This window comes from Protopterus annectens, chromosome 2.part1 (genome assembly GCF_019279795.1).
Source record: "Protopterus annectens isolate FY-2018-M chromosome 2.part1, PAN1.0, whole genome shotgun sequence".
Classification (NCBI taxonomy): domain Eukaryota; kingdom Metazoa; phylum Chordata; order Ceratodontiformes; family Protopteridae; genus Protopterus; species Protopterus annectens.
In genome coordinates, this window is record NC_056729.1 from 1883573234 (window position 1) to 1883599723 (window position 26490).

At 37.4% G+C, this 26490-nt stretch overlaps 1 long non-coding RNA gene across 1 annotated transcript; it reads right to left on the reverse strand.

Annotated features, from left to right (window-relative positions):
- Nucleotides 1-8106: 8106 nt before the first annotated feature.
- On the reverse strand, nucleotides 8107-16399 carry LOC122794680. The gene is made up of 3 exons (XR_006363673.1): nucleotides 15932-16399; nucleotides 13643-13754; nucleotides 8107-8509 (listed from the first exon to the last, which is right to left on the reverse strand). It is a non-coding gene; the product is annotated as an uncharacterized LOC122794680 (long non-coding RNA).
- Nucleotides 16400-26490: the final 10091 nt, after the last annotated feature.

A 26490-nucleotide genomic window follows, 5' to 3' on the forward strand; every position in this document is an offset into this window, starting at 1 on the left:
AATAAATAAAAGGACCCCAGACATCAGTGCTGTACCTTTGAAAACAAATGCAATTAATAAATAAATAAAAGGTCCATGGGCATCAGTGCTCTATCATGGAAAACAAATGCAAATAAATAAATGAATAAATTAATAAATAAATAAAAGGTCCATGGGCATCAGTGCTCTACCCTGGAAAACAAATACAAATAAATGAATACATAACTAACTAAATAAATAAATAAAAGGTTCATGGAAATCAGTGCTCTACACTGGAAAACAAATACAAATAAATAAATAAATAAATAAATAAACAAAAGGTCCATGGAGATCACTGCTCTACCCTGCAAAAGAAATACAAATAAATAAATAAAAGCTCCCTGGACATAAGTGCTGTACCCTGGAAAACAGATACAAATAAATAAATACATTAAAGGTCCCGTATATCAGTGCTGTACCCTGGAAAACAAATACAAATAAATAAATAAATAAATAAAAGGTCCATGTACATCAGTGCTGTACCCTGGAAAACAAATACAAATACATAAATAAATAAAAGGTCCATGGAAATCAGTGATCTACCCTGGAAAACAAATACACATAAATAAATAAATAAATAAATAAAAGGTCCATGGAAAACTGTGCTCAATCCTGCAAAACAATACAAATAAATAAATAAATAAATAAATAAATAAATGGTCCTCTGACATCAGTACAGTAACCTGGAAAACCAATACAAATAAATAAATACATAAACCCTCCATAGACATCAGTGCTGTACCCTGAAAAATAAATAAAAATAAATAAATAAATAAATAAAAGGTCCCCGGACATCAGTGCTATACTCTGGAAAACAAATATAAATAAATAAATAAATAAATACATAAATAAATAAAAGGTCCATGGACATCAGTGCACTACACTGGAAAACAAATACAAATAAATAAATAAATAAATAAATAAAATGTCCCCGGACATCCGGGTTGTACCCTGGAAAACAACTACAAATAAATAAATAAATGAATAAAAGGTCCAGGGGCATCAGTGCTTTACCCTAGAAAACAAATACAAATAAACAAACAAACAAATAAATAAAAGGTCCATGGAAATTAGTGCTCTACCCTGGAAAACAAATACAAATAAATAAATAAATAATTAAATAAATAAAAGGTCCCTGGACATCAGTGCTGCACCCCGGAAAACAAATACAAATGAATAAATAAATAAAAGGTCCATGGACATCAGTGCTGTACCCTGGAAAAGAAATACAAATAAATAAATAAATAAATAAAATGCCCCAGGACATCAGTGCAGTACCCTGGAAAAAATATAAATAAATAAATAAACAATAGGTCCATGGACATTAGTGCTCTACCCTGGAAAACAAATAGAAATAAATAAATAAAAGGTCCATGGGCATCAGTGCTCTGCCCTGGAAAACAGATACAAATAAATAAATAAACAAATAAATAAATAAATAAATAAATTAATTAATAAAAGGTCCCCGGACATCAGTGCAGTACCCTGGAAAAGAAATACAAATAAATAAATAAAAGGTCTATGGGCATCAGTGCTCTGCCCTGGAAAACAGATACAAATAAATAAATAAATAAATAAATAAATTAATTAATTAATAAAAGGTCCCCGGACATCAGTGCAGTACCCTGGAAAAGAAATACAAATAAATAAATAAAAGGTCTATGGACATCAGTGCTGTACCCTGGAAAACAAATACAAATAAACAAATGAATAAAAGGTCCATGGACATCAGTGCTCTCCCCTAGAAAACAAATACAAATAAATAAATCAATAACAAGTCCATGGGCATCAGTGCTCTACCCTGGAAACCAATACAAATAAATAAATAAATAAATAAAATTTCCCCAGACATCAGTGATTTACCCTGGAAAACAAACAAACAAACAAATAAATAAATAAATAAAAGGCCCCGGACATCAATGCTCTGCCCTGGAAAACAAATACAAATAAATAAATGAATAAAGGGTCCGTGGACATCAGTGCTCTACCCCCGAAAAAAAACACAAATAAATAAATAAGTAACAGGTTCATGGATATCAGTGCTCTACCCAGGAAAACAAATACAAATAAATAAATAAATAAATAAAATGTCCCCGGACATCAGCGCTGCACCCTGGAAAACAAACACAAATAAATAAATAAAAGGTCCATGGACATGAGTGTTCTACCATGGAAACAAATACAAATTAATAAATAAAAGGTCCATGGACATCAGTGCTGTACCCTGGAAAACAAATACAAATAAATAAATAAATAAAAGGTCCATGGACATCAGTGCTGTACCCTGGAAAACAAATGCAAATAAATAAATAAATAAATAAATAAATAAACAAATAAATAAATAAAATGTCCCCAGACATCAGTGCTGTACCCTGGAAAACAAATGCAAATAAATAAATAAATAAATAAATAAATAAATAAATAAATAAATAAACAAATAAATAAATAAAATGTCCCCAGACATCAGTGCTGTACCCTGGAAAACAAATACAAATAAATAAATAAATAAATAAATAAAAGGTCCATGGGCATCAGTGCTCTACCCTGGAAAACAAATACAAATAAATAAATAAATAAATAAATAAAAGGCCCATGGACATCAATGTTCTATTCTGGAAAAAAATACAAATACATAAATAAAAGGTCCTGTATGTCAGTGCAGTACACTGGAAAACAAATACAAAGAAGTAAATCAATAAATAAATAAATAAATAAAAGGTCCATGAAAAACAGTGCTCTATCCTGCAAAACTAATACAAATAAATAAATAAATAAATAAAAGGTCCCTGGACATCCATGCTGTACCCAGGAAAACAAATACAAATAAATAAAAGTTCCATGGACATCAGAGCTCTACCCTGGAAAACAAATACCAATAAATAAACAAATAAATAAATAAAAGGTCCATGGAAATCAGTGCACTACCCTGCAAAACAAATACAAATAAATAAATAAATAAAAAGGTCCCCAGACATCAGTGCAGTACCCTGGAAAACAAATACAAATAAATAAATAAATAAATAAAAGGTCCATGAACATCAGTGCTGTACCCTGGAAAACAAATACAAATTAAAAATAAATAAATAAATAAAAGGGCCCTGGACATCACTTCTGTACCCAGGAAAACAAATGCAAATAAATAAATAAATAAATAAATAAAAGATCCATGGACATCAGTGCTCTACCCTGGAAAACAAATACAAATAAATAAATAAATAAAATGTCCCAGGACATCAGTGCTGTACCCTGGAAAACAAATACAAATAAATAAATAAATAACAGGTCCATGGACATCAGTGCAGTACTCTGGAAAAAATAAAAATAAATAAATAAATAAAAGGTCCATGGACATCAGTGCTCCACCCTGGAAAACAAATACAAATAAATAAATAAATAAAATGTCCCAGGACATCAGTGCTGTACCCTGGAAAACAAATACAAATAAATAAATAAATAACAGGTCCATGGACATCAGTCCTCTACCCTGGAAAACAAATACAAATAAATAAATAAATAAAAGGTCCCTGGACATCAGTGCAGTACTCTGGAAAAAAATAAAAATAAATAAATAAATAAAAGGTCCATGGACATCAGTGTTCTCCCTTAGAAAACAAATACAAATAAATAAATAAATAAATAACAGGTCCATGGACATCAGTGCTCTACCCTGGAAAACAAATACAAATACATAAATAAATAAATAAATAAATAAATAAAAGGTCCCCGGACATCAGTGCAGTACCCTGGAAAACAAATGCAAATAAATAAATAAATAAAAGGTCCATGGACATCAGTGCTCTACCCTGGAAAACAAATACAAATAAATAAATAAAAGGTCCGTGGATATCAGTGCTCTACCCTGGCAAATAAATACAAATAAATAAATAAAAGATAAATGGGCATCAGTGCTGCACCCTGGAAAATAAATACAAATAAATAAATGAATAAAAGGTCCGTGGACATCAGTGCTGTACACTGGAAAACAAATACAAATAAATAAATAAACAAATAAATAAAAGGTCCATGGACATCAGTGCTCTACTCTTCAAAACAAATACAAATAAATAAATAAATAAATAAAAGGTCCATGGATATCAGTGCTGTAGGCTTGAAAACAAATACAAATAAATAAATAAAGAAATAAAGAAACAAAAGATCATGGGACATTAGTGCTCTACCCTGGAAAACAAATACAAATAAATAAATGAATAAAAGGTCAACAAACATCAGTGCTCTACCCTGGAAAACAAATAAATAAAAGGTCCGTGGGCATCAGTGCCCTAACCTGGAAAACAAATACAAATAAATAAATAAATAAATAAATAAATAAATACATAAATAAAAGGTCCATGGGCATCAGTGCCCTACCCTGGAAAACAAATACAAATAAATAAATAAATAAATAAATAAAAGGTCCATGGGCATCAGTGCCCTACCCTGGAAAACAAATACAAATAAATAAATAAAGAAAGAAAAAAAAGGTCCTTGGACATCAGTTCTCTACCCTGGAATACAAATACAAATAGATAAATACAAAATAAATAAAAAGGTCCATGGAAATCAGTGCTCTACCCTAGAAAACAAATACAAATAAATAAATAAATCAATAGAAGGTCCATGGACATCAGTGCTCTACCCTGGAAAACAAATACAAATGAATAAATAAATAAATGTCCGCAGAAATCAGTGCTGTACCCTGGAAAACAAATACAAATAAATAAATAAATTAAAGGTCCGTGGACATCAGTGTCCGACCCTGGAAAACAAATACAAATAAAGAAGTAAATAAAAGATCCCCGGACATCAGTGCTCTGCCCTGGAACAGAAATACAAACAAATAAAAAAATAAATAAAAGGTGCCCGGGCATCAGTGCTGTACCGTGGAAAACAAATACAAATAAATAAATAAATAAAAGGTCCATGGAGATCAGTGTTCTACCCTGGAAAACAAATATAAATAAATAAATAAATAAATAAAACATCCCATATATCAGTGCTGTACCCTGGAAAACAAATACAAATAAATAAATAAATAAATAAACAAATAAATTAATAAATAAATAAATAAATAAAAGGTCCATGGACATCTATGAACACCTCCAGGACTGCATGGATCAGGCAATCCCAAATAAAACCAAGACTCTTTCCACAAAGGGCAAACGTCCAGTCTGGTGGACCCCAGCCATTAACAAACTTTACAATAAGAGGAGAAAGCTATTACATGATAGAACAAAATCCATAAAAGGGAAGTCACCCCTGATCATTATTAGTAAAAAAATACGAGCACTCATAAAATCAACTAAGGCCAATTTTGAGAGAAAAATTGCCATGGATTCAAAGGACAATCATAAGGCCTTTTTCAGCTATGTTAGGAACCTGGGTGGAAACTCCCAGATATGCTCAGAATTAGTCCAAAATGATACAAAAATCACTGAACCCACAGACATTGCCAACATACTGGCAGACAGGTTCAGTGCAAACTTCACCCCCTCTCCCTAAAGGAGAGATAACTATCCCAGCCGAGTGTAGCCTCCCGGACATCTCAAATGCGCAGGTGAAAGCTGCTCTCTAAAGCTAAAAACACAGCATCAATGGGACGGATGGTGTCCCCGGCTGTGTGCTACAAGCTAAATGAGGAATTAAACCCGCACATAAGGCAGCTGTTTAATCTCAGCCTTACCACAGGATACGTGCCCAAGGAGTGGCGACGGCAACTGTGGTCCCACTCCACAAAGGTGGCGCCTCACGGACCCTGGTAATTACCGCCCATAAGCTTAACAAGTCTAGTCTGCAAAGCTATGGAGAGGATCATAATGGAGCTCATAAACAAAGATATAGGGGACTTGCAGACATTGGACCCGACCCAGTTTGGCTTTGTCAAGGAAGATCATGCCTTTTGTACTTGGTCGACTTCTTGAAATAGTCACCAAGGCCATTGATGAGGAAAGGCAGTCCATACAGCCTACCTTGACCTTGCAAAGGGCGACACAATACCCCACTCGGGTGTTGTAGAAAAACTTACCAGCTTAAATGTAAACCCATATGTCACAAGATGGGTTGCAAACTGGCTTAAGGACAGAACCCACAGGGTTAGAGTTGCTGGCGCTGTGTCAGACTCCAAGCCGGTCACAAGTGGTGTCCCACAGGGCTCGGTCCTTGGCCCTATTGTTTGGCATCTACTTCTCAGAAGTACAGGCCAACATGGGAGGACTTTGGCTGACAAAGTTTGCAGATGACTGCAAACTGGGCGCCATAGTGGAAAGTGCATCGGACACGGATATCCTTCAGAAGGGACTCACGGAAACAGATAGCTGGTGCCAGAGCCATGGCCTGAAGTTAAACGCCAAAAATGTATAGTCATACCCTGGAAAAACAAGGTAACCCCAAGCTACCATATAGGTGGCAATCCACTAAGCACAGAAGAGGTTATCAGGGACCTGGGGACCCAGGTTGACAGTGGCCTTTCTTTGACACTCACATTGCTAAAGTGGTTAGAAAGACCTTCTACATTGCCCACCTGATCATGAAGGGATTCACATCCAGATCTAGTGAGGTCATTGTTCCCCTGTACTCTTCACTTATCAGACCAATGATCGAGTACAATGCCCCATTCGGGATGTATCTCACCCGACATCTGCAGCAATTGGAGAGACCCCAAAATTCCTCACCAAAAGGATAAAGGACTCCAAAATCTGTCATATGCTGCCAGATTGAAGAAACTCCAGCTCTATTCAGTCGCATACCGTCTGCTCAGAGGTGACATGTGCCTGACATACAAGGCCATGTCCAACCCGGAATTAATGGACATGCTCCACCTCAAAAAATCCAAATCCACCAAAACCACTAGAGCAAGCGACTTAAACCTTAGCACGGATATAAATAGGGCGTGCTGGAGGGATAGATTTATCACTCAGAGACTCCCTATGCTGTGGAATAAAATCCCGGTCCATGTGAGGCAGAGCACCTCGCTGACTCTGTTCAAGAGAAATCTAGACCTGTGGATGGGAGATCGTAGGTTTACCCCGGGAATCATCTCTGGGTCACTGCTGGACAGAGGCACAACAAACTAATGGGCACAGTATTTTTTCATATAAGGGGTGGCGTAAGCCACAATAATTTGGGCTAGGCTTATAAATGCCTTAGGGCAGATAGCCTAGTATAAACCTATGAACCTATGAACCTAATCAGTGCTCTACCCTGGAAAACAAATACAAATGAATAAATAAATAAATGTCCGCAGAAATCAGTGCTGTACCCTGGAAAACAAATACAAATAAATAAATAAATTAAAGGTCCGTGGACATCAGTGTCCGACCCTGGAAAACAAATACAAATAAAGAAATAAATAAAAGATCCCCGGACATCAGTGCTCTGCCCTGGAACAGAAATACAAACAAATAAAAAAATAAATAAAAGGTGCCCGGGCATCAGTGCTGTACCGTGGAAAACAAATACAAATAAATAAATAAATAAAAGGTCCATGGAGATCAGTGTTCTACCCTGCAAAACAAATACAAATAAATAAATAAATAAATAAACAAATAAATTAATAAATAAATAAATAAATAAAAGGTCCATGGACATCAGTGCTGAACCCTGGAAAACAAATGCAAATAAATAAATAAATAAAAGGTCCATGGACATTAGTGCTCTACCCTGGAAAACAAACAAATAAATAAATAAAATGTCCCCGGACATCAATGCCGTTCTCTGGAAAACAAATACAAATAAATAGATAAATAAATAAAAGGTCCATGGACATCAGTTCAGTACCCTGGAAAACAAATCCAAATAAATAAATAAATAAAAGGTCCATGGACATTAGTGCTCTACCCTGGAAAACAAACAAATAAATAAATAAAATGTCCCCGGACATCAATGCCGTTCTCTGGAAAACAAATACAAATAAATAAATAAATAAAAGGTCCACGGACATCAGTACTCTGCCCTGGAAAACAAATACAAATAAATAAATACATAAACGCTCCATAGACATCAGTGCTGGCGTGGTTGTTCAATATAGTTATTTGAGAGGCCCATATTCCATTTATAATCTGAGTTGCATTCATACAAAACAATACTATAATGTTCTGTAAATCAATTGATTTATTATAAATATCCGTTCCATTCTGGCAAAAGCAGTAATTTTTTTTCAGTATGTCTGTTCATATTTACAATTACAACATTTTATGTCTGTGTAATTTTGAATTATTACCGTAGCTTGTCTGTCATCTAGTAACTGAACATAACAATGCCATCTTCTTAACCTCCAAATAGTTAAATTTCCTTCAAAAGTCAAATTGGTAGTAGGACATCCTTGTCCAGCCGAGCAGGTAAAATTTTCTTATGTTCTATTTCGTGTACTAGCAGCCCATCCCCACTGGAGTACCATTGAATTCATTTTAGTTGCTCTTACTCCTGGTGTTACACACTCTGACAAAGGGACTCCATACAATGCGAAACCAGCAACAATTAGCATTGGAATTGGAATCTGAAATCAAAGAAAAGTAGCATGATTATTCTCGCAAATAACACCGATCTGCTGGTATATATTCCCATTTTTCCTTTCCTGGTTTAATAATTAAAACAGTATTATCATTCCCAGTAGCAATTACTTCCACTTGTTCAGGTTGTTTATTGGGTTCATGGACCCATATTTTTGCACCTGAATTGATTTCATGCATACTGGATATTTGTTCCCTCTCGAAGGCAGCAACAGGTGGTGACTGCACTCTGGTGACGGTGCTGCCTAACACAGGTACAATAAATATGTGGGCTACCCTATCCTTTTTCTGTACATGAACATTCTCATCTGAAGTATTTAACAGAATAATTTTAAGTTCCCCTTGATAACCTGCTACAATAACTCCATTTACAACCTGAACACCTTTCCAAGCAATTTTTGATTGAGGCACTATCCAACCAAAATGCTTTGTTGGAATTTGAATTCCAATCCCAGTCTCAATCAGCTGAACTTGGCGGTATTTTGCAAGCATTCATTGAATATAGACTCAATCCTGCAGTCTCAGGTGTAGCTCTAGTAGGAGCTAATGCACCTGCTTGAGTTTCCCAATATGTAATTGTTTCAGTCATCACATATGGTTTGATCTGCAATGCTGGAGTTAACATTCTCATTAATGGTGTTTCTGTTTCTGAAATCGGTCTATTATTTAAAATCTGTAATGCCATATTTAAATTATCTCTCCAGTTTTGCAGTGTCCCGTTTCCTTATTTTCTTAATTGGTCTTTAAGTAATCCATTCATTCTTTCAATTAACCCTGCTGCCTGCAGGTAATAGGGTATATGAAATACCCATTCAATATTATGTTGTTTTGTAAAATCCTGTACCATTTTTCACTTAAAATGGGAACCGTTGTCACTCTGTATATACAAAGGCATCTCATAATACAAAATGATTAAGTCTATATAGTTCTTAAAGTACTTACCTGTGTTGCTTGTTGGCATGAAAAACCAATAAGATACCCAGAATAAGTATCTACCGCTGTACATATATATTGGCAGCCTTTATTTAATGGTAAAGGACCAACATATTCAATTTGTGATATTTGTCCTGGCAACTCGGTCTTCAGTTGGTATAGTAACAGCTGGATTCAAATTGCTGGAACCTGTGTTCTGAGAGAGGGCCTTACAGACTATCTGCAAATATACAGAGCTGAGTATATATTTTTTTGGTTAATTGTTAATTGTTGCTTAGATCTCTGTTGAAACTGTTGTCTCACTGTTCTGAGAGACTGATTGGCAAATATACAGAGATGAGTATATTTTTTGGTTTTAAAGTTTGTACTGTTAGTTGTTGCATAGATCTCTGTTGAAACTGTTTTGTCCCACCCACTCTCCCTATTTTTGGTTTGTAGTTTAAATTTGGTGGCTTTTGCAGTTGCCCGCCCCACTGTAGTTTTGATCTGGGACACTCCCCCAGTCCCATCTCTTTACCACATTCTACGTAATAAACTCTTTCTGCACTTGCTTTTAGTCCTTTTTAATTTAATTGCATTTTTTAAACTGTGTTTGGTCTAATATTGCTGAATACTCAGTTGTGCTAACTTGCACTGCATGTGAATTGTTTTTACTACTGTTTTTGCTACTTTTCTGTAAAAAAAAAAAAAACTGTAAGCCTGTTTCCTACCTTTCATGTAACTAGTGTTCCAGATACAGATTTGCTGTATCCAGGACTGTATGTAAGCTTCTGAGCCCCACAAGCCTTTCTGTGTTGCAGGGAAGTCTTCTAGCTTATCAGTGGGTGTGGTAAGCACTAGGTAACTCTGCCTACCACATAAGGAGTGGTTCTGGCCCAGAAATTGTAGTTATTGGCCGTTTGGGCAATCTTCCATCTCTCTCATCTTTCTGATTTGAAAGCCTGCATTTGCACTTGTTTCTGTCCTGTAACTCATCTAGTGCAGATACAGATTCTTAGTTTTAGCACTTAAATTTGCTTATTCATGCTCAGCACTTGTTCAGAACTTGTAAGCACTAAATAAGCTACTAATTACTATAGCACTCAATCTTCCTCATTACCTAGAGGAAAACAGTTTTTGTACTTACTTTTCTCACTTGCTTAGAGAAAAACAGCTCTTATACTCACTTTCCTCACTTATCTGGAGGAAAATATTTTTTTATTCAGGCATGTCCAAGGGTCAGCTCCCAGTGTTCTCTCCTGTCTATCTGATGAATCTGTGCATCTTAAGGCAATGTAGAAATTGCCTCATGTACACAGACAACCCTCTCCTCCTACCACCCAACACTACAACCTGTGAGAGATGCACTTATCTAGCCAAACTGGAGGTAAAGCTCTCTCCAGCCAAGACTGAACTTGACAGTCATGAGGAGAAGGTAAACATTTGCACCACACCACACTCATCACATCATCTCACTAAATCTACACCACCAAAATCCACACATAGTAACACAAAAACATTTGCAGAGACTCTCAATAATAATCTGTCTTAGCAACAGAGACCTCTAAAGCAGAAATGCAAGCAACCTCCATCCCCCAACACAACCCAAATGACACATAGCCCACAGACTCAGTGTGCCACTCAACCACAGCCAATAAGGCAAAACAACGTACCCAACACACTAGTCATAGGTGACTCTATAGTTAGGCACACTGATGTCCCACTCACCAGGCTAAACAAGGAGAAGGTTACTGTCAGCTGCCTGGCGGGTGCCAGGATCTGCTACATAATGCACTCACTCAGGTCACTCCACAGCAAGTACAAATATGACTATGTCATTGTCCATGTTGGTGTGAATGACCTGAGACGTACCTCCCTGGACTACATGAAAAGAGACATGGAAGAGCTCTCTGATCTTGTAGCCCAGGCAGGTATGACCCTAGCCCTGAGTAGCATTCTGCCATCATCCAGAATGATACTGCAGTACAAGGACAAAATGATTGACCTCAACAATTGGCTAAGCTATCCCAAACAGAACCAAGACGCTATCCTCCAAAAAAAGGAAGCCAATCTGGTGGTCCACTGCCATAAACAAACTGTAAAACAGAAGGAAGAAACTGTTGCAAAAGAAATTAAAATCCCATGAGTGGAGGAGCTCCCTGGTTAGCCTCAGTAAGAAGCTGAGATTCCTTATAAGATCCTCCAAAGCTAGCTACAAAAACAAAATCACCACTAAATCCAAGGACAACCACAAATCATTCTATAGCTATATCAGGAATCTAGATGGCAACACCCAGATCTGCTCTGAGTTACAGCCCAAAGGCACGAAAATTACAGAACCAACTGATATTGCCAACATCCTGGCAGATAGGTTCAGTGCTAACTTTACCCCCCTCTCACCCACTGAAGGGCCCATATCTATACAGGAAGAATGCAGAGTCCCTGTAATCACAACTATGCAGGCAAAAGCTGCACTCTCTAAAACAAAAAACACAGCATCCATGGGACTGGACAGCATCCCAGGCTGCGTTTTACACGAACATCAGAACAAATTGGCTTCCCACTTAAGCACCATGTTCAATAATAGCCTCACATCAGGCTTTGTGCCCACTAAATGGCACACAGCAACAGTTATCCCACTCCACAAAGGGGGAGCCACCACTGATCCCAGGAACTATCGACCTATTAGCCTGATGAGCCTGATCTGCAAGGCCATGGAACGTATCATCATGGGACTATTAAACAAAGACATTGGTAACCTCCAAACTCTGGATCCCACCTAGTTCGGGTTTGTGAAAGGCAGATCATGCCTCCTGAACCTGATCGACTTCTTTGAGGCAGTCACCAAAGCTGTGGATGAGGGTAAGGTGGTTCACACAGCCTATCTTGACCTCGCCAAGGCTTTCGACAACATCCCCCATTCTGGAATTATAGCTAAATTCACTAAACTAGGTATAGATCCCTACGTCACAAGATGGGTTGCCAACTGGCTCACTGACAGAACCCACACTGTAAAAGTTGCAGATTCCAAATCTGACCTCAAAGCAGTGACAAGTGGAGTACCACAGGGTTCCATCCTGGGACCTCTCCTGTTTGGTATCTACTTCTCTGAAGTACAGGCTAACACAGAAGGCCTCTGGCTAATGAAGTTTGCAGATGACTGCAAACTAGGAGCCATAGTCAAGTCCCCAAATGATGTGGACATCCTACAGAAGGGCCTCACTGAGACAGATGCCTGGTGTCAGAGCAATGGCCTCAAGCTCAATGCCAAAAAGTGCAGTGTCATCCCCTTTGGTAAAAACTCTGTACCCATGAATTACCACATAGGCAGCAATCTACTTAACACCGAATGCGTGATAAGAGACCTTGGGACCCAGGTGGACAGTAGTCTCTCCTTTGACAGCCACATTGCCACAGTAGTCAGGAAGTCCTTCTATGTAGCACACCTCATCATAAAAGGGTTCTCATCCAGGAAAAAAGAGGTCATTGTTCCCCTCTACTCTTCACTCATTAGACCCATTTTAGAGTACAATGCCCCTTTTGGCACGTACCTCACAAGACATCTGCAGCAGCTGGAAAGCCCACAGAAGTATCTCACAAAGAGGATTACTGGCCTCAAACAAATGCCCTACACTGACCGCCTCAAAAAACTCCAGCTTTACTCCATAGCATATCACCTACTCTGAGGTGATCTGTGCCTAACATATAAAGCTATGTCAAACCCAGAGCTGTTGGACATGCTACACCTAAAGAAATCCCAATCCCTCCAAGTTACATGCTCTAGGGACCTAACCCTTGTCACCACAATAAACAAGACATGCTGGAGGGATAGATTCCTGTCCCAGAGACTTCTATACTCTGAAACAAGCTACCCATCTATGTCAAGCAAAGTTCTTCATTAGCACTATTCAAGAAAAATCTTGATGAGTGGATGGGAAATAGGAAATACACCCTGGGGATCACTTCTGTGTCTCTGCTCGACAGTGGCACAGAAAAATAACTTTCTTTGGTGGGGTAAGCTATGGAACCTTGCTGGCTAGGCTTACGTAGGCCCTTGGGCCAATAGCCTAGTACCTACCTATGAACCTATATTTCTCTGAACTATATGAGGCATGGATCTTTGTTGAGTATGCTGACATGTTGAGCATTGTAATATAACAGTTTTAATTAAGTATAATGAAAGTGCAATTCCTGTAATTTGTGCCCACCTGTAAGTGGCCTTTTCTCCCAGGTGTCCGCACTTCTGATGTGCCCATTTTGCCATCCCCATTTGCTCAGAATCATCTGGTATATTAGCTTCTGAAATTCTTGTTTGTTCATCTGTAACAGAATTAAACCACCGTTCTAGAGAATCTGCAGAACAATGTGCATTAACATGATAAGCTGTCACGGTACCTTGACTTATTATTTTCTAAATTGATTGCCATCATTTTTTTTTTCAAATTTTTGTTTTTAGAATGAATTTTCCAATCATTTTTCTGCCATGTAGGCAACCAGGTTACTAGTCCATTTGCTACTGACCAAGAATCAATATAAATATGACATGTACCTGGCATCTCTTGTTTCAGTGCTTGATATACAGCATATAATTTTGCATACGGACTACTTTTGCCACTCCCTGAAGATGTTAAGATTTTCTTAGTTACTGGATTATAAGACAATAACAATTAACCTTTTAACAATTTTTTTTTTTACATATTTAACTGACCTGTCTATAAACTAAGCATGCTGTCACTGCTCTAATAATAGCTGAGCAAAAGGCTGTTCCCATTTAACAGGAGAATTAGTGACTGGAATTGTTTCAAATAGCGATTATGTTGGTAATTTATTAGGCACAGATATTTGAGTTATTTTTTTATGTAACATTGCCACCCCTCTTATGCCTGTCTTAGCTCAATTCTGAATGTAACTTTCTGTGCATGTCCTGTCTGGTGTGTCTTGCGTGAACTTATCATGCATTGCATAATAGGAATCCCAGGTCTTTTATTCATTGTTGATGCTTTGCTTTTAATTTTAAATACTGAACTGTCCCTGCAACCTGTACTTTTGAATTAGTCCTGCACTATTAATAAACTCTCTCCTGGCCCACATTTCCATAAGTAGTCTCAGAGAATTTACTATATAAGCACTGTCAAAGTAAATATTTACTGGATGTCAATGCTGCAGAACATACTGTGCAGCTTCTAACTCATCCCTTTGTACTAACATGCATCCTGGTAACTTAAGCATAATTGGTTTATTTTTCTTTTGCAATGTCTCTATTGCAAGCCCAATGTAGTACTTTTCATCCTTCTAGAAACATGCACCATTTAAATGCACTGTAGAGGAATGCCTGACTAACATCTTCTGTGATTTTATTTTTTACTGTTATTTATCAAAGTGGAGTTAGAACTATAACCCCAAAGAACACTATCTGTTTTATTTTCAAGTAAATGGACAAAAATTGTTTAATGCAGGGACCTTTTTTTTTTATGTTTCCAATGAATTTTTACAAATTTTAAATTGTCAAAGGCTTTGGCAATTGCAAAATGCCCCATATACTTTTCTAGCAAGTAGACCTTCCTGTCAGTCTGATAATGATTTCTAGAAATGTTACTTTTGTGACAAGAACTGTATTTTGTTTGTATTTACTTTAAAACCTGCCTCTTGAGACTGTCTCAGAGCTTTTCTCACCTGTTGTATGTTTTCTTTTTTCACAGTCTCTGACTGTATTAGAATGTACCCTTGTTATCTTTACTTGCATCTTGTAGGAATGTTAAAAATATCTTTGCTGTCATGCTGTGCCCGTTCTAGCATCCTGTTTGAAACTGTAATATTAAAATACTCTAATAACCTTGTAGTTAACACTAATGGCATGTCCATATTACCCTTTGGGCTGTTAGCTGCTTTCATTTTTAACCCTTTAAATCCTGATGTATTTCTGTTAGTATGGAGCTATTACACTTGTTAAATTCTGAAAAGGAAAAAAAAACTGTATTCATGTAACTTAGCACATATACTTTCTAACCTGTATGTCATGTTTCTTTAACATTGGCATGTGTTTTTCATTAAACTCCGATATCCCTTATCTCTCTTAAAAACATTCCGCTGTAAGCAGTAGGGCTGAAACATTCCATCTATCTCTAGAAATTGTAAACTTTAGCATGATTTAAACAAAAGCAATATATCTGTTTCCACAGTTTAATTGGAGTGTTATACTCCTGTATATACAGATCAAAACAATGAAGGCAGTTACACATATAAACCCTTTCTTAAACATTTCGAATCCCATCCTCGTCGCCAAGATAATGTATTGCCTAATGAGCAGGATTTGAAATAATTCACTTAACACTAAAGAAATTATTTAGTAACAAGCTTTATTTTTGCCACTAAACAGAAAACTAAATAAACTCTATGTAACTGAACAGTAAATCACACTAAAACAGAAAACGAAGTAAACTCTTTTTAATTAAAATATGAAATTAGACAATACATTTAAAGAAAAACATATACATCACCGATAAAGAGAAAGCTTCATCCTGTCTTCATTCTTGACTGGGAAGCCCCATTGCAGTCAGGCAGGAGTCTTCATCGGGAAAACAGTCCTGGGCAGTGTGTCCGCTCAACAGGTGAGGCTTCTGCCTGAGTGCAGGGAGCCCCAGCTACATATAACCAATTTATTTACCACAAGTCATGAGAATCAGTACTTTCCCAGTGTAGGTCCAATCTTGCTAGAACATTCTGTGGTGTTGGCCACCCACCCCAGAAGGAACAGCAATTCCTGCCAAATACAATGATTCTGCAATTTTCAAGTGTTACACTGGAATATTCCAATGACTTTGCAAGTTTAGTACTTTACTAGAATATTCCAGCTCACATACAAGACATATTTCGTAATCAAATGTAGTGATTTTGCTGAAATCCCTAAACTGCTCTGGAACACAGCATCATTTCTCATGCCTGCTGACGCTTCCAGAATATGGCATTACTTCATATGTCAAGGAAGAAATAAAAAAAATAAAGAGAATGTCGAGATATAGTGCGGCAACAGTCAATCACACTCACTCAATGTACCCCTCTCCCGTATCACATTCGTATCACAGTGCTCTACCCTGGAAAAAAATCAAATAAATAAATAAATAAAAGGTCCCCGGACATCAGTGCTGTACCTTGGAAAACAAATAAAATTAAATAATAAATAAAAGGTTCATGGGCATCAGTGCTCTACCCTGGAAAACAAATATAAGTGAATAAATCAATCAATAAATAAATAAATAAATAAATAAATAAATAAATAAAAGGTCCATGGAAATCAGTGCTCCACAGTGGAAAACAAATACAAATAAATAAATAAACAAAAGGTCTGTGGAAATCAGTGCTCTAACCTGCAAAACAAATACAAATAAATAAATAAAAGGTCCCCGGACATTAGTGCTGTACCCTGGAAAACAAATACAAATAAATAAATAAAAGGTCCATGGACATTAGTGCTCTACCCTGGAAAACAAATATAAATAAATAAATAAAAGGTCCATGGACATCAGTGTTCTACCCTGGAAAACAAATACAAATAAATAAATAAATAAATAAATAAATAAATAAATAAAAGGTCCATGGACATCAGTGCTCTACCCTGGAAAACAAATATAAATAAATAAATAAATAAATAAATAAAATTCTATCTCTTTCATTTCCCTGCTATAAAACCTGCATTTGCGTGGTTTATCACGCCGGGCAGTACCGGTTAGCTGGGGTATAACTATTCCTGGCTCCACAAAGTCTACTCTTCAATTTTTCCCTTGGAACTAGACAAACTTTCAACTTAAGCACTCAAATCATTCACTTCACATCCCTGTATTTGCCCAAAACTCAAAGCAAGCACTAATAAACCTTAGCACTACACCCCCCTATACTGTAGAGAAGGACAAGGCTCTCTATTTGACCTTACCAGTCAATCAGTAAAACAGTTCACTGTACCTATCCAGGCATGTCCAAAGGGCAGTTTCAGGTGTACTCTCCAGTCCAACTGGTGAATCTGGGCATTTTGAGGCAATGCTGCAATTGCCTCATGTACACAGACAACCCTCTCCTCCTTCCACCAAACACTAATACATGCGAGAGATGCAATTATACAGCCAAACTGGAGGCTAAGCTCTCTCAACCCAAGACTGGACCAAGCAGTCAAGAAGAGAAGGGAATTACTTGCATCACACCACCAGTCTCACATAGACCTATGAAACCAGCACTGGCAAAAAACACACATAAATCCACAAAAACATACTCAGAGGCTTTAAATAAAAATCTGCAAAAGCAACAGAGACCTCCAAAGCAGACATCCAAGCAACCTCCACCCCCAGCACAAACCATGAAACACGTACTTCACAAAACCAGTGTGCCACACAATCACAGCCCTTAAGGCAAAATAACATACCCAGCACACTAGTAATAGGTGACTCTATAGTCAGGCACACTGATGTCCCACTCACTAGGCTGAACAAGGAGACGGTTACTGTTAGTTGCCTGTTGGGTGCCAGGAACTGCCACATAACACAAGCACTCAGGTCACTCCAGAACAAGTACAAATATGACTCTGTCATTGTCCATGTTGGTGTGAATGACCTGAGCCGTACCTCCCTGGACTACATGAAAAGAGACATGGAGGAGCTCTCTGATCATGTAGCCCAGGCTGGTATGACCCTGACACTGAATAGCATCCTGCCCTCACCAAGAATGATACCACAATATGGAGAAAAAATTATCAATTTCAACAATTGTCTAAGCTTCTGGTGTCATTCAAAGGGGATCCAGTGTCTATCAGCCTGGGATGACATTCTCGACAAGCCACGCTGTTTTGCTAGAGATGGTTTGCACATGTCACCCTTAGGCTTTCGAATACTGGCCAAGGCTCTTGCCACCCCCATAGTGCCTTTTCTAGGCAAGGCTCAAAAGACAAACCCACCACCGTAAATAGCACAAGTAACAAAAAAATGAGGGTAATGCTGCTCAATGCCAGAAGTCTAAACCTCAAAATGCACGCACTCAAGGCACACCTCAGTATGGTGAAAATTAATATATGTGTAGTAACAGAAACCTGGTTTAAGGCTCCAGGGAGCACCCCAGCACTACCAGGCTACAACTCATACCATACATTTCAGCCACAAAACCCAGACCGAAATACAAAAGGTGGGGGAGTATCCATATTCATCAAGGATACCCACACCTCCAGGTTAGTGGCACAGCATGATGCTTCAGAGATCATCCACATGCAACTAACAACGGGCAAAACTGCTATTCAAATTATAGCTTGCTACAGATCACCCACCATGTCCCAGAACCCCCACTCCACATTCCTGGAAACACTAAGAAACATAAAGGTCCTACCAAACACCCTGATATTGGGTGATTTCAATTATCCAAACATTAACTGGGAGAACTACTCAAGTACGAACTCCCTGGCCCAACATTTCCTGGAATTTATAAACTCAAATGCCCTGGATCAACTGGTTAACACCCCCACCAGAGGTGACAACATATTGGACCTGGTCATCACCAACATGGGTGACCGGTGTTCCACACAGGATGTCAACCCCTCGCTGGTTAAATCTGACCATAAACTAATCACTCTGGATATCCACATTCCGCCACCACCCTCAGTCAAAGAAACTACCGTGAAAAACTTTTCAAAAGCAAACTTCACGTTACTTAAGACCGAGGTGGGAAGTTTCAAAGCCCCCATGCTAAAGGATAATGCTGTCCAAGCTGCAAAATCCTTTACTAATGCACTCTACGGGCACCTACAAGAATGCATAGATCGTGCCATCCCAAACAAAACCAAGACTCACTCCTCCAAGAAAAGGAAACCAGTCTGGTGGACCCCTGCCATAAACAAGCTATACAATGGAAGGAGGAAACTAGTACAGAAAAGAGTAAAATCCCAAGAAGGGAAGACATCCCTGATCAGTATCAGCAAGAAACTACATTCCCTCATAAAACCATCCAAGGCTAGCTTTGAAAGAAAAATTGCCATGGACTCCAAAGATAACCACAAGGCATTCTTTAGCTATATCAAGAATATAAATAGCAATTCTCAGATCTGCTCGGAGTTAGTGCAGAATGGCACAAAATACACTGAACCGACCTATATAGCCAACATCCTGGCAGACAGGATTAATGCAAACTTCACCCCCCTCTCACCCCCAAAAGGGCACATAACTATACCAGAAGAATGTAGTGCCCCTGAAATCACAGACACTCAGGTTAAAACAGCCCTCTCCAAAGCCAAAAACACAGCATCAATGGGACCAGATGGTGTCCCAGGCTGCATCTTACACGAGCTCAAAGATGACCTAACCCTTCACCTAAACACACTGTTTAAACTCAGCCTCTCCACAGGCTATATGCCCACAGAGTGGCACACAGCAACGGTTATTCCGCTCCACAAAGGTGGAGCCACAACAGACCCCGGGAACTATCGCCCTATAAGCCTGACTAGCTTGGTCTGCAAACCTATGGAGTGCATCATCATGGATCTCATTAACAGAGACATTGGAAACCTCCAAGCACTAGATCCAACCCAGTTTGGTTTTGTTAAGGGCAGAACATGCCTCCTAAACCTGGTGGACTTCTTTGAGATAGTTACCAAGGCTATAGATGAGGGAAAGGTGGTACACACAGCCTACTTAGACCTCGCAAAGGCCTTCGATACCATTCCCCAATTAGGTATTATAGACAAGCTCACCAGCCTGAACATAAACCCCTATGTCATGAGATGGGTTGCCAACTGGCTCATGGACAGAACCCACATGGTAAGAGTGGCAGGAGCTAGGTCTGACTCTAAACCGGTTACAAGCAGCATTCCCCAGGGCTCATTCCTAGGACCCCTCCTGTTTGGCATATACTTCTCAGAGGTACAGGCAAGTACAGGAGGACTATGGCTCACCAAGTTCGCAGATGACTGCAAACTAGGGTCTAAAACTGACTCTCCGGCTGACACAGACATCCTCCAAAAGGGTCTCACTGAGACACATACCGTGTTTCAAAACCATGGTCTCAAGCTAAATGCCAAAAAGTGCATAGTCATCTCCTTTGGAAAAAACAAAGTACCCACAAACTACCACATAGGTTGTAGCCCCCTAAATACGGAAGATGTAATAAGGGATCTGGGGACCCAAGTAGATAGTAACCTCTCCTTTGATAATCACATTGCCAAAGTGGTTAGAAAATCCTTCTATGTGGCACACTTAATCACAAAAGGGTTTGCATCTAGATCGAAAATGGTCATTGGGCCCCTCTACGCATCACTCATCAGACCCATCATGGAGTACAATGCCCCATTTGGGATGTACCTTACAAGACAGCTGCAACAACTGGAAAGACCACAGAAGTTCCTCACCAAGAGGATCACTGGCCTCAAGTAGGTGCCCTATGCAGCTCAACTGAAGAAAATCCAGCTGTACTCGGTTGCATACCGCCTACTCAGAGGTGATCTCTGCCTGACATACAAGGCCATGTCCAACCCAGAATTGATGGACATGCTCCACCTAAAGAAAACCATATCCCCTCGAGCCACACGCTCCAGGGATCTAAACCTCACCACAACAATAAATAGGAAATGCTGGAGGGATAGATTCCTGTCCTAGAGATTTCCCATGCTCTGGAATAAGATTCCAATCTACATTAGGCAGAGGTCCTCACTAACCCTCTTCAAGAGAAACCTTGATGAGTGGATGGGAAACAAAAAGTTTACCCCAGGAATCACTTCAATGGCTCTGCTGGACAGAGGCACAGGGAACTAATCTGAGGGGGCGGCAAAAGCCAACACATTCCGGCTAGGCTTATAAATACCTTCAGGCAGGTAGCCTACTACCTACCTATGAACCTATGAACCTATAAATAAATAAACAAAAGGTCCATGGAAATCAGTGCTCTATCCTGCAAAATAAATAAATAAATAAATAAAATGTCCCTGGATATCAGTGCCGTACCCTGAAAAACAAATAAATAAATAAATAAACGGTCCATGGACATCAGTGCTGGACCTTGGAAAACAAATACAAATAAAGAAATAAATGAATAAATTAATAAATAAAAGGTCCCCGGACACCAGTGCTGTACGCTGGAAAACAAATACAAATAAATAAATTAATGGTCCATGGACATCAGTGCTCTACCCTGGGAAACAAATACAATTAAATAAATAAATTATTAAAATGTCCCCGGACATCTGTGCTGTACCCTGGAAAACAAATACAAATAAATAAATAAATAAAAGGTCCATGGACATCAGTGCTCTACCCTGGAAAACAAATACAAATAAATAAATAAATAAAAGGTCCATGGAAATCAGTGCTCTACCCTGCAAAACAAATACCAATAAATAAATAAATAAAAGGTCCATGGAAATCAGTGCTCTACCCTGGAAAACAAATACAAATAAATAAATAAATAAATAAATACATAAATAAAAGGTCTCTGGACATCAGTGCTCTACCCTGGAAAACAAATACAAATAAATAAATAAATAAATAAATAAAATGTCCCCGGACAGCCGTGCTGTACCCAGGAAAACAAATACCAATAAATAAATGAATAAAAGGTCCATAGACATCAGTACTTTACCCTGGTAAATAAAAACAAATAAATAAATAAATAAATAAAAGGTCCATGGAAATCAGTGCTCTACCCTGCAAAACTAATACAAATAAATAAATAAATAAATAAATAAATAAATAAATAAATAAAAGCTCTCTGGACATCAGTGCAGTACCCTGGAAAACAAATACAAATAAATAAATAAATAAATAAAAGGTCCATTGACATCAGTGCAGTACCCTGGAAAACAAATACAAATAAATAAATAAAAGGTTCTCGGACATTAGTGCTCTACCCTGGAAAGCAAATACAAATAAACAAATAAATAGATCAATAAATCAAATGCCCTGGACATCCTGGCTGTACCCTGGAAAACAAATACAAATAAATAAATAAATGAATAAAAGGTCCATGGGCATCAGTGCTTTACTCTGGAAAACAAATAAATAAATAAATAAATAAAAGGTTCTCGGACATCAGTGCTGTACCCTGGAAAACAAATACAAATAAATAAATAAATAAATAAATAAATAAATAAATAAATAAAAGGTTCTCAGACATTAGTGCAGTACCCTGGAAAACAAATATAAATAAATAAATAAATAAATAAATAAATAAAAGGTTCTCGGGCATCATTGCTCTACCCTGGAAAACAAATACAAATAAATAAATAAATGAATAAAAGGTCCCCGGACATCAGTGCTGTACCCTGGAGAACAAATACAAATAAATAAATAAAAGGTTCTCGGACATCAGTGCTCTACCCTGGAAAACAAATACAAATAAATAAATAAATAAATAAAAGGTCTGCGGACATCAGTGCTGTACCCTGGAAAACAAATACAAATAAATAAATAAAAGGTCCATGGACATCAGTGCTCTACCCTGGAAAACAAATACAAATAAATAAATAAATGAATAAAAGGTCCATGGGCGTCAGTGCTTACTCTGGAAAACAAACAAATAAATAAATAAAAGGTTCTCGGACATCAGTGCTGTACCCTGGAAAACAAATACAAATAAATAAATAAATAAATAAATAAAAGGTTCTCGGGCATCAGTGCTCTACCCTGGAAAACAAATACAAATAAATAAATAAATGAATAAAAGGTCCCCGGACATCAGTGCTGTACCCTGGAGAACAAATACAAATAAATAAATAAAAGGTTCTCTGGACATCAGTGCTCTACCCTGGAAAACAAATACAAATAAATAAATAAATAAATAAAAGGTCCATGGACATCAGTGCTCTACCCTGGAAAACAAATACAAATAAATAAATAAATAAAATGTACCCGGACATCAGTGCTGTACCCTGGAAAACAAATACAAATAAATAAATAAATAAATAAAAGGTCCATGGACATCAGTGCTCTACCCTGGAAAACAAATACAAATAAATAAATAAATAAATAAATAAATAAATAAATAAAAGGTTCTCGGACATCAGTGCTCTACCCTGGAAAACAAATACAAATAAATAAATAAATGAATAAAAGGTCCATGGACATCAGTGCTCTACCCTGGAAAACAAATACAAATAAATAAATAAATAAATAAATAAATAAATAAAAGGTTCTCGGACATCATTGCTCTACCCTGGAAAACAAATACAAATAAATAAATAAATGAATAAAAGGTCCCCGGACATCAGTGCTGTACCCTGGAGAACAAATACAAATAAATAAATAAAAGGCCAATGGACATCAGTGCTCTGGAAAACAAATACAAATGAATAAACAAATAAAAGGTCCGCGGACATCAGTGCTGTACCCTGGAAAACAAATGCAAATAAATAAATAAATAAATAAATAAAAGGTCCATGGACATCAGTGCTCTACCCTGGAAAACAAATATAAATAAATAAATAAATAAATAAATAAATAAATAAAAGGTCCGCAGACATTAGTGCTGTACTCTGGAAAACAAATACAAATACATAAATAAATAAAAGGTCCATAAACATCAGTGCTCTACCCTGGAAAACAAATACAAATAAATTAATTAATTAAAGGTCCATGGACATCAGTGCCCTACCCTAGAAAACAAATACAAATAAATAAATAAATAAATAAATAAAAGGTCTATGGAAATCAGTGTTCTACCCTGGAAAACTAATACAAATAAATAAATAAATAAATAAATAAAAGGTACCCGGACATCAGTGCTGTACCCTGGAGAACAAATACAAATAAATAAATAAATAAAAGGTCCGCGGACATCAGTGATGTACCCCAGAAAACAAATGCAAATAAATAAATAAATAAAAGGTCAATGGACATCATTGCTCTACCCTGGAAAACAAATACCAATAAATAAATAAATAAATAAAAGGTCCCCGGACATCAGTGCTGTACCCTGGAGAACAAATACAAATAAATAAATAAAAGGTCCGTGGACATCAGTGTTCTACCCTGGAAAACAAATACAAATAAATAAATAAATAAATAAAAGGTCCGCGGACATCAGTGATGTACCCTGGAAAACAAATACCAATAAATAAATAAATAAATAAAAGGTCCCCGGACATCAGTGCTGTACCCTGGAGAACAAATACAAACAAATGAATAAATAAATAAAAGGTTAATGGGCATCAGTGATATACCTTGGAAAAACAATACAAATAAATAAATAAAAGGTCCATGGTCATCAGTGCTCCACCATGGAAAACAAATGCAAGTAAGTAAATAAATAAATAAAAGGTCCATGGTCATCAGTGCTGTACCCTGGAAAACAAATACAAATAAATAAATCAATAAATAAATAAATAAATAAAAGGTCAATGGACATCAGTGTTCTACCCTGGAAAACAAATACAAATCAATAAATAAATAAATAAAAGGTCCATGGACATCAGTGCTCTACCCTGGAAAACAAATATAAATAAATAAATAAATAAATAAATAGTCCGCATACATCATTGCTGTACCCTGAAAAACAAATAAAATTAATAAATAAATAAAAGGTCCATGGGCATCAGTGCTCTACCCTGGAAAACAAATGCAAATAAATAAATAAAGAAAGAAAAGGTCCATGGGCATCGGTGCTCTACCCTGGAAAACAAATGCTTATAAATCAATAAGGATACTTAGGGAATCAAACCCAGGAACATGGATGAAGTCATATACCAACTTATAGGCTTATTTCATGTATTTTTGAAAGTGTACTCATGAGTAGCTACACTGAAAACCAATATTGAAATGAGACATCAGAGAAATATTACTGATCAGGTAACTGTAGATGACAAGAGAGGAGAAAGTCTGTGAAAAGAGAAACTGGTGAGCCAAAGGTCCTGGTGCATTGGTTTTATCTGTGGCAGATGAGGCTGCACAAAGCGTGTGTGTGTGAGAGAGAGAGAGTGAGAGCTAAGAAGGTAGCCTGACATACTGCAGATAGTGAGATGAGATCAAGAGTAGGTGTGTCTAGGGGTTTCAGCTAAAACCTGTGCAGCGGCCCTGCTTTATTCTGCCATCTTCCCTCTCCCATCTGCCTCACGCATCCACTGGCAGAAAACAGACACAGGTAAACAGACTGACAGTGTAAAAGATATGTTCAGACTGGCGGCAAAAAATTTCTGTTTTTGGTAAGTCTGAATGTCACCTTTATGCTGTACGTTATGCAGGATGCAAATGGTGACATTCCGCATACCATTTTAATTCTGAAGTCTTTGGAAGACTGGCCCGACATTGGGCTTCTGTGGCACCCTTTGGCAGTGCTTTTCAATGTCCTAATGCCCTCTACATAAAAAAATGTTTTCCTAAATCAGTCTTGAATCCCACAATGGCCATCTGCCCTTTTATCTCCTTCAACACATCTGTCTCTCTTCCTCTCACTCAGTATATTAAAATGATGGATGGTATGAATGCTCAGTTATCTATGACAATCGAAGCTAGCCTGATTGAGAATGAACATTGTGACATACTGCTGATAAAGCTGGACATAAAGAAGCCTAGATCATATTTACATGTACAAAACAATAGTTTGTTGTGTGAGCAAATGGTAATCAGAGTGGTACCATACCTTAACAGGATTAGCTGATATAAAAATGTGAGACAACAGCAGATTTCAGAATTGTCAGATGATAATGGAAGAAATGCTTTCTATGTATGTATTTAATCCTGAGAATTCAAAACTATGATTTTCTTCACAAAATGGATCAAAATACCCTATTAATAAACATTTGCATGGGTAAATTTTATTTTACATGAAATACTTGATTCGACAGTCAAATCCGCCGTGGTGGTGCTGCGGTAGTGTTGTCACCTCACAGTAAGATGCCGTCTGGTTCGATTCTCAGCTAGAGCGTCTTCTGCGTGGAGACATGCGTGAATGGGCGTACCTTCATTGAAGGTTGTGCATCAGGGCTGGTAACTCAGCATGTAAAAATCAACTACCAATCATTAGCGGACTGGAGTTCCTCTGTGGCGACCCCTAACTGGGAAAAGCCGAAAGACACAAATAAACTTGATTCTACAGTCAAAGCCAT